This window comes from Ranitomeya imitator, chromosome 1, assembly GCF_032444005.1.
Source record: "Ranitomeya imitator isolate aRanImi1 chromosome 1, aRanImi1.pri, whole genome shotgun sequence".
NCBI classification, from domain to species: Eukaryota; Metazoa; Chordata; class Amphibia; order Anura; family Dendrobatidae; genus Ranitomeya; species Ranitomeya imitator.
In genome coordinates, this window is record NC_091282.1 from 1,129,909,324 (window position 1) to 1,129,921,559 (window position 12,236).

The 12,236-nt window shown below is 44.8% G+C and overlaps 1 protein-coding gene across 1 annotated transcript in view; it reads right to left on the bottom strand.

The window, feature by feature from the left end:
- LOC138658308 (uncharacterized) overlaps nt 1-1,602 on the bottom strand; it is a 192,294-nt gene extending 190,692 nt beyond the window's left edge. Inside the window, exon 1 of the mRNA XM_069745784.1 lies at nt 1,583-1,602. The gene's annotated coding sequence lies outside the window, so the exon portion shown is untranslated. The remainder of the gene's footprint in view (nt 1-1,582) is intronic.
- Nucleotides 1,603-12,236: the final 10,634 nt, after the last annotated feature.

Sequence of the window (12,236 nt, forward strand, 5' to 3'; positions counted from 1 at the left end):
TTCCCACAATTAGTTTTTGGTGAGTTTTTTAAACTGTGTATTCTCGGAAAAATGCAAGTAACCTATTTTACTTAAAGGGGTTGTGCCACAAACAAAAGTATATTTTAATCAACAGGTCTTGGAATAATAAATTCTACAATTGGGTGTATTTTAAAAAAAGTTTAAGTTTGCGTGCTGAGCTGATGTTTTTAATGATACCATTTTGGTGCAGATATGATTTTTTTGATCGCCCGTTATTGCATTTTAATTCAATGTCGCAGCGACCAAAAAAAATACGTAATTCTGGAATTTTGACTTTTTTTCTCGCTACGCCGTTTAGCAATCAGGTTAATCCTTTTTTTTTCTGATAAATCGGGCGATTCAGAAAGCGGTGATACCAAATGTGTGTAGGCTTGATTTTTTTTTTTATTGTTTTATTTTGAAAGGGGGGTGACTTGTACTTTTATATTTTTAAAAACTTTTTTTTTTTACTTTTGGCATGCTTCAGTAGTCTCCATTGGAGACTAGAAGGTGCCACAACCCGATCGGTTCTGCTACATAGAGGCGATGATCAGGTCGCCTCTATGTAGTAGAATTAGTCACTTGCTATGGGCGCCGACCACCGGGCGGTGCTCACAGCAAGTCGGCAGTGACAACCATAGAGGTCTCCAGGAGACCTTAAGTTGTCATGACAACACACCGGTGACCCGCGATCATGTGAAGGGGGTCACCGGTGGGCGGATTTCCATCCCGATGGCCGGAATCACCAGTTAAATGCTGCTGTCAGCATTTGACAGCGGCATTTACCGGGTTAATAGCTGTTCCAGGCACATGTCAGCTGTTCAAAACAGCTGACATGTACCGGGAAAGATGTGGGTTCACCGCCGGAGGCCACATTAAAGGGAGGGAGTCCGACATCGGCGTACATGTACGCCCGATGTCAGACAGGGGTTAATAGGTGCAGAAATTCTGCAAAATTATAAACGCACCAAAAGCTCAAGGTGGGAATGTGGCCTAACTTTCCATTTACTGTTTCAACTTTTCTCTCTTTTGGGTCAGTTTTAAGTACTGTATATAGTTGGCATACAGTTGTATATTTGCAGTTTATGCCTAATCATTTATTATTTCTATTAGTCATTATTATTATACTGGACAACTTGTGTCTTTCATGCGGACAATCCAGCATATTTTGGCATGCTGGAACCTTTAGTTCTACAACAGATAGACAGTCACAGATCATATGTTACCATATAATATAAATATTAGTCTGCTCTCTTTATTTCCTTAGTTACCCGTTGTCTGTAAGTGCTCAATATAGAAAATCCTCTCTGGAGAAGGAAGATGTCGGTTGAGTCTGGAATTTCCTGACGTACAGAAATAAATCCTGACATTTCGGTACAGTTTCCATGTTATTAAAGCTTCCGCGGCTGAGCGTCACATGTCATCCTGACCATAGGCTGCTCTGAGCACTGAATGCTCTGTGTAGTGTTATACAGACATTAATCATAATAATTACATACAGAGATGGAGGTAATATTTCCTTTCCACTCCATAAATGCTTAAAAAGAATGGATATTGGGACTCGTGCAGTAAGAATCCATACCTGGCCGCTGTTAGTGTCCGCTGCAGAATGACTGGTTGCTATGGAGCCAGTAAATCATGTGCAATGCAGGACAAGCCCATTGTCCCTGGCTTCCTCCTTACCGAGGAATGAAACTAGTCACGCTTAGGCAATATGTCTTCTGTACTCATAGCTCTAAGTGCACAAATGTTGGCTTCCCACCACTTGCCCCAGGGCAGGATCATATGGTTCAGCTAATGTTCTGTCCTGCATTACATAGTGAGCAGTCAGTGACAGCATAAAGGAAACAAGCAAGATCTGCAGAATGTCAATTTCTATTGATTTATGTCCTTCAATGTAGCAGGATGTTAAAAAAACACTTTCTTAATATTTAGTAAGTTTTAATACTAGAGGTTAGGACCATCCCGAAAAGGGTCACCTTGACATAGTGGGATGGCTTCTATGATTTTTTTTTAAATCAAAATGATGTTACCCTATATTATTTTCATGCACTATTGCTATTTATTTATTTATTTACTTCAGAGTATTTGCTCATTTTATTTTTATCTTAGGTTTTGTCTGTTGAGTGGCCAGTGTGAACATGCGCCTACACGCTGCATGGACACCAATTTATATTCCAGTTCATCTCTTTCAGTAAGTAAGAGCATGGTGAGGATAGAAAGGACGTTCAATATAGAATTGTGTGGATAAAACAAATCAATTTAATGTTCATTCAAAAGGTTATTACTAGTGTTGAGCATTCCGATACTGCAAATATTGGGTATCGGCCGATATTCGCTGTATCAGAATTCCAATACAGTGTTCCGATACTTTTGCGATATCAGATACCGGAATCGGAAGTTCCCATAGTGCAATGATGCACTATAATGGAGTGTCGGCGGTGCGTGGGCGGAGACTGCGCGTGTGTGTGTGTGCGGGCGGAGTCTGTGCATGACCGTGGGGGGTCTGTGCATGCCTGATAGGGCTCTGTGTGGGCTGCTGGGGCTCTGTGCGGGCTGCCGGGGCTCTGTGCGGGCTGCCGGGGCTCTGTGCGGGCTGCCGGGGCTGTGCGGGCCTGCCGGGGCTCTGTGCAGGCCTGCCGGGGCTCTGTGCGGGGCTTCCGGGGGTCTGTGCGGGCTGCCGGGGGTCTGTGCGTGTGTGCAGGCATTGTCCGATGGGACTACAAGTAATGTGTTGAATGAAAAAAAAAAAAAGCAAAAAAAACATACATACTACATACATAGTACATACATACTACATACATACTACATACAGTACATTCATACATTACATACAATACATACATATAGACATACAGTACATTAAACATAGAGTACATACTCACCAACACTTGTCACTTTGTTCCCCGAAGCCAGTGTCATCTGTAAAAAATATTAAAATAACAAACAACCAATACACTCCCTGTACACAGAAATCCACGAGTGTCCCACGACAATCTCCCGTGGAGAACGGCAGCATCAGATGATGCGACCGCTCTCCAGGGGCTCCAGGAACACAATGATGGGAGGAAGGTATCCTTCCGCACTGTATTCCTCCGCCGCTGTAAAAAAAATTGTCCCTAGTCTCACTTTTGGCATTGCTGTGTGAGAAATGTTCCCACGCAGTAATTGCCATAAAGTGAGACTTTGAACTATAGTAACCTCAGTGATGCACTGCAGGAGCCATTGTCTCCTGTCAGTGTGTCACTGAGGGTCCTATAGTGCAGTGACATCACCCGATGTCACTGTTCTATAGGGGAGATCGTTGTGGGACACTCATTATTAATTGGACTACGGCGGACAGGTAGTATACGGTTTATTATTTTACATTTTTTGCAGGCGCTGAAGTATGGTAAGTATGGTTAAATGAAGAATATTAAAATTCCTTTTTCCTAAGGTTTGTGTGTTTTATTAACCCTTTATTACTATTGGATTAATAATGGATAGGCGTCTTATTGACACCTCTGCGTTATTAACCCGGCTTAATGTCACCTTACAATAGCAAGGTGACAATAACCCCTTATTACCCCATATCCCACTGCTACACGGGAGTGGGAAGAGTGGGGCTAAGTGCCGGAATTGGCGCATCTTACAGATGCGCCATTTCTGGGGCGGACACAGTAGTATACAGCACAGCCCACACAGTAGCATACTGCACTGTCCACACAGTAGTATATAGCACTGTCCACACAGTAGTATATAGCACTGCCCACACAGTAGTATATAGCACTGCCCACACAGTAGTATACAGCACTGCCCACACAGTAGTATATAGCACTGCCCACACAGTAGTATACAGCACTGCCCACATAGTAGTATATAGCACTGCCCACACAGTAGTATATAGCACTGCCCACACAGTAGTATATACAGTCATGGCCAAAAGTATTGACACCCCTGCATTTCTGTCAGATAATACTCATTTTCTTCCCGAAAATGCTTGAAAACACAAATTATTTGGTATTATTATCTTCATTTAATTTGTCTTAAATGAAAAAAAAACACAAAAGAGAATGAAGCAAAAAGCAAAACATTGATCATTTCACACAAACCTCCAAAAAAGGGCCAGACAAAAGTATTGGCATCCTCAGCCTAATACTTGATTGCACAACCTTTAGCCAAAATAACTGCGACCAACCGCTTCAGGTAACCATCAATGAGTTTCTTACAATGCTCTGCTGGAATTTTAGACCATTCTTCTCCGGCAAACTGCTCCAGGTCCCTGATATTTGAAGGGTGCCTTCTTCAAACTGCCATTTTTAGATCTCTCCACAGGTGATCTACGGGATTCAGGTCTGGACTCATTGGTGGCCACCTTAGAAGTCTCCAGTGCTTTCTCTCAAACCATTTTCTAGTGCTTTTTGAAGTGTGTTTTGGGTCATTGTCCTGCTGGAAGACCCATGACCTCTGAGGGAGACCTAGCTTTCTCACACTGGGCCCTACATTATGCTGCAAAATTTGTTGTAGTCTTCAGACTTCATAATGCCATGCACACGGTCAAGCAGTCCAGTGCCAGAGGCAGCAAAGCAACCCCAAAACATCATGGAACCTCTGCCATGTTTGACTGTAGGGACCGTGTTCTTTTCTTTGAATGCCTCTTTTTTTCTCCTGTAATCTCTATGTTGATGCCTTTGCCCAAAAAGCTCTACTTTTGTCTCATCTGACCAGAGAACATTCTTCCAAAACGTTTTAGGCTTTTTCAGGTAAGTTTTGGCAAACTCCAGCCTTGCTTTTTTATGTCTCGGGGTAAGAAGTGGGGTCTTCCTGGGTCTCCTACCATACAGTCCCTTTTCATTCAGATGCCGATGGATAGTACGGGTTGACACTGTTGTACCCTCGGACTGCAGGGTAGCTTGAACTTGTTTGGATGTTAGTCAAGGTTCTTTATCCAACATCTGCACAATCTTGCGTTGAAATCTCTTGTCAATTTTTCTTTTCCGTCCACATCTAGGGAGGCTAGCCACAGTGCCATGGGCTTTAAACTTCTTGATGACACTGCGCACGGTAGACACAGGAACATTCAGGTCTTTGGGGATGGACTTGTAGCTTTGAGATTGCTCATGCTTCCTCACAATTTGGTTTCTCAAGTCCTCAGACAGTTCTTTGGTCTTCTTTCTTTTTTCCATGCTCAATGTGGTACACACAAGGACACAGGACAGAGGTTGAGTCAACTTTAATCCATGTCAACTGGCTGCAAGTGTGATTTCGTTATTGCCAACACCTGTTAGGTGCCACAGGTAAGTTACAGGTGCTGTTAATTACACAAATTGGAGAAGCATCACATGATTTCTCGAACAGTGCCAATACTTTTGTCCACCCCCTTTTTTATGTTTGATGTGGAATTATATCCAATTTGGCTTTAGGACAATTCTTTTTGTGTTTTTTCATTTAAGACAAATTAAATGAAGAAATAATACCAAATAATTTGTATTTGCAATCATTCTCAGGAAGAAAATGAGTATTATCTGACAGAATTGCAGGGGTAACATAGTAACATAGTTAGTAAGGCCGAAAAAAGACATTTGTCCATCCAGTTCAGCCTATATTCCATCATAATAAATACCCAGATCTACGTCCTTCTACAGAACCTAATAATTGTATGATACAATATTGTTCTGCTCCAGGAAGACTAGGGGTGTCAATACTTTTGGCCATGACTGTAGCACTGCCCACACAGTAGTATACAGCACTGCCCACACAGTAGTATACAGCACTGCCCACACAGTAGTATATAGCACAGCCCACACAGTAGTATACAGCACACATCCCCCCTTCCCTCACCTCCTCTCCCCTTCCAAGAATGGCTGCACAGTCCAGTAAAAAAAAAACAAGCTCCTCACCTCTCTTTGTGCCCACGGTGCTCCCTGCTCCTGTCTTGGTGGCTGCCGCTGCACTGCCTGGGACACAGTGAGTGCGTGCGCACCCACAGTGTCAGAGGCAGAGCGGGGAATTATGGGAGAGGGAGCATAAGGTGACGCTCCCTCCTCCATCATTGCATTGAACTGTACCAGCAGACACCGGTATAGTTCAATGCGGCAGGGGAGTCGGCGCTGGCAGTAGGCGGGCCCCCCTGCCTCACAGGGGCCCTATGGCGGCTGCATGACTTGCTGCTAGCTGGGGGGCCCTGGGGGAGTGGGGCCCCAGGCAACTGCCTGGTCTGCCTGCCCCTAACGTTGGCCCTGCTCATAGCACACTTTGTAAAGCCTTCATCACCATGAGTGGTAACCGTGTTAATGTGCAGCGGAGCGAACAACGGAGCCCACAGTATGGAGCAGACCTTGTGGAAACAAATTTACGTACCATATTAACACTGAGGTCAGAGAAGACCCCTGATCCACATAGCACAGGAAGGACCAGAACTGACAAGCTCCAGTGATCCCACAGCCCAAGCCTCCCATAGTAGCTAGGATTACAGGTGTGCGCCATAGCACAAAGCAACAAATTTACGTATACACAGGCCACAAAGCCTCTAGATATGGGAGTATTGCTCAATTGTATGAATCAGCACAGATTGCAGATAAGCTACATTATGTGTAAAAAATAGTTACATGTCTTTGTTTTTTAACCCCTTCATGACCCAGCCTATTTTGACCTTAAAGACCTTGCCGTTTTTTGCAATTCTGACCAGTGTCCGTTTATGAGGTAATAACTCAGGAACGCTTCAACGGATCCTAGCGGTTCTGAGTTTGTTTATTCATGACATATTGGGCTTCATGTTAGTGGTAAATTTAGGTCAATAAATTCTGCGTTTATTTGTGATAAAAACGGAAATTTGGCGAAAATTTTGAAAATTTCGCAATTTTCACATTTTGAATATTTATTCTGTTAAACCAGAGAGTTATGTGACACAAAATAGTTAATAAATAATATTTCCCACATGTATACTTTACATCAGCACAATTTTGGAAACGCATTTTTTTTTTGCTAGGAAGTTATAAGGGTTAAAATTTGACCAGCGATTTCTCATTTTTACAACGAAATTTACAAAACCATTTTTTTTAGGGACCACCTCACATTTGAAGTCAGTTTGAGGGGTCTATATGGGTGAAAATACCCAAAAGTGACACCATTCTAAAAAATGCACCCCTCAAGGTACTCAAAACCACATTCAAGAAGTTTATTAACCCTTCAGATACTTCACAGCAGCAGAAGCAACATGGAAGGAAAAAATGATCATTTAACTTTTTAGTCACAAAAATTATCTTTTAGCAACAATTTTTTTATATTCCCAATGGTAAAAGGAGAAACTGAACCACGAAAGTTGTTGTCCAATTTGTCCTGAGTACGCTGATACCTCATATGTGGGGGTAAACCACTGTTTGGGCGCACGGCAGGGCTTGGAAGGGAAGGAGCGCCATTTGACTTTTTGAATGAAAAATTGGCTCCACTCTTTAGCGGACACCATGTCACGTTTGGAGAGCCCCCGTGTGCCTAAAAATTGGAGCTCCCCCACAAGTGACCTCATTTTGGAAACTAGACGCCCCAAGGAACTTATCTCGATGCATAGTGAGCATTTTGAACCCCCAGGTGCTTCACAAATTGATCCGTAAAAATGAAAAAGTACCTTTTTTTCACACAAAAATTCTTTTAGCCTCAATTTTTTCATTTTCACATGGGCAACAGGATAAAATGGATCCTAAAATTTGTTGGGCAATTTCTCCTGAGTACACCGATACCTCACATGTGGGGGTAAACCACTGTTTGGGCACGTGGTAAGGCTCGGAAGGGAAGGAGCGCCATTTGACTTTTTGAATGAAAAATTATCTCCATCGTTAGCGGACACCATGTCGCGTTTGGAGAGCCCCTGTGTGCCTAAACATTGGAGCTCCCCTACAAGTGACCCCATTTTGGAAACTAGACCCCCCAAGGAACTTATCTAGATGCCTAGTGAGCACTTTAAACCCTCAGGTGCTTCACAAATTGATCTGTAAAATGAAAAAGTACTTTTTTTTCACAAAAAAAATCTTTTCACCTCAATTTATTCATTTTCACATGGGCAATAGGATAAAATGGATCCTAAAATTTGTTGGGCAATTTCTCCCGAGTACGCCGATACCTCATATGTGGGGGTAAACCACTGTTTGGGCACACGGCAGGGCTCGGAAGGGAAGGCGCGCCATTTGACTTTTTGAATGGAAAATTAGCTCCAAATGTTTGCGGACACCATGTCGCGTTTGGAGAGCCCCTGTGTGCCTAAACATTGGAGCTCCCCCACAAGTGACCCCATTTTGGAAACTAGACCCCCCAAGGAACTTATCTAGATGCATATTGAGCACTTTAAACCCCCAGGTGCTTCACAGAAGTTTATAACGCAGAGCCATGAAAATAAAAAATAATTTTTCTTTCCTCAAAAATGATTTTTTAGCCTGGAATTTCCTATTTTGCCAAGGGTAATAGGAGAAATTGGACCACAAATGTTGTTGTCCAGTTTGTCCTGAGTACGCTGATACCCCATATGTGGGGGTAAACCACTGTTTGGGCGCACGGCAGGGCTCGGAAAGGAAGGCACGCCATTTGGCTTTTTAAATGGAAAATTAGCTCCAATCATTAGCGGACACCATGTCACATTTGGAGAGCCCCTGTGTGCCTAAACATTGGAGATCCCCACAAATGACCCCCATTTTGGAAACTAGACCCCCAAAGGAACTAATCTAGATGTGTGATGAGGACTTTGAACCCCCAAGTGCTTCACAGAAGTTTATAACGCAGAGCCATGAAAATAAAAAAAAAAATTATTTTCTCAAAAATGATCTTTTAGCCTGCAATTTTTTATTTTCCCAAGGGTAACAGGAGAAATTTGACCCCAAAAGTTGTTGTCCAGTTTCTCCTGAGTACGCTGATACCCCATATGTGGGGGTAAACCACTGTTTGGGCACATGTCGGGGCTCGGAAGTGAACTAGTGACATTTTGAAATGCAGACTTTGATGGAATGCTCTGCGGGCGTCACGTTGCGTTTGCAGAGCCCCTGATGTGGCTAAACAGTAGAAACCCCCCACAAGTGACCCCATTTTGGAAACTAGACCCCGAAAGGAACTTATCTAGATGTGTGGTGAGCACTTAGAACCCCCAAGTGCTTCACAGACGTTTACAACGCAGAGCCATGAAAATAAAAAATCATTTTTCTTTCCTCAAAAATGATGTTTTAGCAAGCATTTTTTTATTTTCACAAGGGTAACAAGAGAAATTGGACCCCAGTAATTGTTGCGCAGTTTGTCCTGAGCACACTGATACCCCATATGTGGGGGTAAACCACTGTTTGGGCACACGTCGGGGCTCGGAAGTGAGGGAGCACCATTTAACTTTTTGAATACAAGATTGGCTGGAATCAATGGTGGCGCCATGTTGCGTTTGGAGACCCCCTGATGTGCCTAAACAGTGGAAACCCCTCAATTCTACATCCAACACTAACCCCTCCACACCCCTAACCCTAATCCCAACTGTAGCCATGACCCTAATCAAAACCATAACCACAACCCTAATTCCAACCCAACCCTAACCCTAAGGCTATGTGCCCACGTTGCGGATTCGGGTGAGATTTTTCAGCATCATTTTTGAAAAATCCGCGGGTAAAAGGCACTGCGTTTTACCTGCGGATTTACCGCAGATTTCCAGTGTTTTTTGTGCGGATTTCACCTGTGGATTCCTATTGAGGAACAGGTGTAAAACGCTCCAGAATCCGCACAAAGAATTGACATGCTGCAGAAAATACAACGCAGCGTTTCCGCGCGGTATTTTCCGCACCATGGGCACAGCGGATTTGGTTTTCCATAGGTTTACATGGAACTGTAAACCTGATGGACCAGTGCTGCGAATCCGCAGCGGCCAATCCGCTGTGGATCCGCAGCCAATTCCGCACCGTGTGCACATGGCCTAATTCTAAAGGTATGTGCACACACTGCGGAAAATGCTGCGGATCCGCAGCAGTTTCCCATGAGTTTACAGTTCAATCTAAACCTATGGGAAACAAAAATCGCTGTACACATGCTGCAGAAAAACTGCACGGAAACGCAGCGGTTTACATTCTGCAGCATGTCACTTCTTTCTGCGGATTCTGCAGCGGTTTTACAACTGCTCCAATAGAAAATCGCAGTTGTAAAAGCATAGTGAAATGCGCAGAAAAACCGCGGTAAATCCGCCATAAATCTGCAGCGGTTTAGCACTGCGGATTTATCAAATCCGCAGCGGAAAAATCCGCAGAGGAACAGAATATGTGTGCACATACCGTACCCTAACCCTAACCCTAACCCAATTCTAACCTTAGTGGAAAAAAAAATTCATTTTTTTATTGTCCCTACCTATGGGGGTAACAAAGGGAGGGGGGTCATTTAGTATTTTTTTTATTTTGATCACTGTGATAGATTATATCTCAGTGATCAAAATGCACTTTGGAACGAATCTGCCGGCCGGCAGATTCGGCGGGCGCACTGCGCATGCGCCCGCCATTTTGGAAGATGGCGGCGCCCAGGGAGAAGACGGACGGACCCCGGCAGGATCGGTAAGTATGATGGGGTGGGGGGGGGAGCACAGGGGGGTGGATCGGAGCATGGGGGGGGGATCGGAGCGCGGGGGTGGATCGGAGCACGGGGGGGTGGAACGGAGTATGGGGGGGTGGAACGGAGCACGGGGGGTTGGATCGGAGCACGGGGGGTGGATCGGAGTGCAGGGGGGTTGGATCGGAGCACGGGGGGTGATTGGAGCACGGGGGGGTGATTGGAGCACGGGGGGAGCGGAGCACAGGACGGAGCGGTGCATAGCACTGATCGGAGGACTGGGGGGGGCGATCGGTGGGGAATTATGGGAGAGGGAGCATAAGGTGACGCTCTCTCCTCCATCATTGCATTGAACTGTACCGGCAGACACCGGTATAGTTCAATGCGGCAGGGGAGTCGGCGCTGGCAGTAGGCGGGCCCCCCTGCCTCACAGGGGCCCCATTGCGGCTGCGTGACTTGCTGCTAGCTGGGGCCCCTGGGTGGGTGGGGCCCCAAGCAGCTGCCTGGTCTGCCTGCCCCTAACGTCGGCCCTGCTCATAGCACACTTTGTAAAGCCTTCATCACCATGAGTGGTAACCGTGTTAATGTGCAGCGGAGCGAACAACGGAGCCCACAGTATGGAGCAGACCTTGTGGAAACAAATTTACGTACCATATTAACACTGAGGACAGAGAAGACCCCTGATCCACATAGCACAGGAAGGACCAGAACTGACAAGCTCCAGTGATCCCACAGCCTAAGCCTCCCATAGTAGCTAGGATTACAGGTGTGAGCCCTAGCACAAAGCAACAAATTTACGTATACACAGGCCACAAAGCCTCCAGATATGGGAGTATTGCTCGATTGTATCAATCAGCAAAGATTGCAGATAAGCTACATTATGTGTAAAAAATAATTACATGTCTTTGTTTTTTAATGTGTTGTGCACTAACCCATATTTTGATCTTAGTCGCAGACCAGGAGGAGAACCTGAAAAATGTGGGTCCACCCCACTGTAGCTGAACGTACTGGCAAGGGTCATTTTCGCGTTCTATACCAAGATTTGAGGAGGTAAGTTTAAGAATTTCTAATGTACAATGTGTTCCAGTAAAATTAGCCATATGTGACCGAACCTTACTCCTTTTTTTTCAGATATTTTGGAGAAATTTGTATCATTTTGCCGGCTCACCATCCCAGCTTTTGACCGTCTTCTGACCATACAGCAAGCAGAGCTGACGTATACAGACACAGTGATAAGGAAGTCCATCTCTGCGGAGGAAAGGCTGCTCATCACCTTGCGGTAAGTATTTTTAGATTTTTGTTTTGTATGTTATAAGGCCTCTTTGACACATCAGTGTCTCTGGTACGTGTGGTGACAGTTTTCCCATGTCCTGGAGACACTGACACACGTAGACCCATTCAAATGATTGGGTCTATACACATGTAAGCGTGGGTCATGGACAGTGTGTACGTGTGCCAATTTTTTTTTTTCTGGTCGCATGATCCACAAACCGTCACACACGTGTACAAATATGGATGTCCTCCGTGTGACACACATTGGGGCCGTTCAAAAAGCTCCACAGTAAGCGCTGTTCCCCGGCGGAAGGCGATCAAGAGGATCTCATTATACTCCCCGGCTCAGCCAACGATTGACGCAAACAGGTTATAATGAGAGATGTCTTTAGCACCTGCTGCCGGTGAACAGCGCTTATATAGTGCTTCTTCCA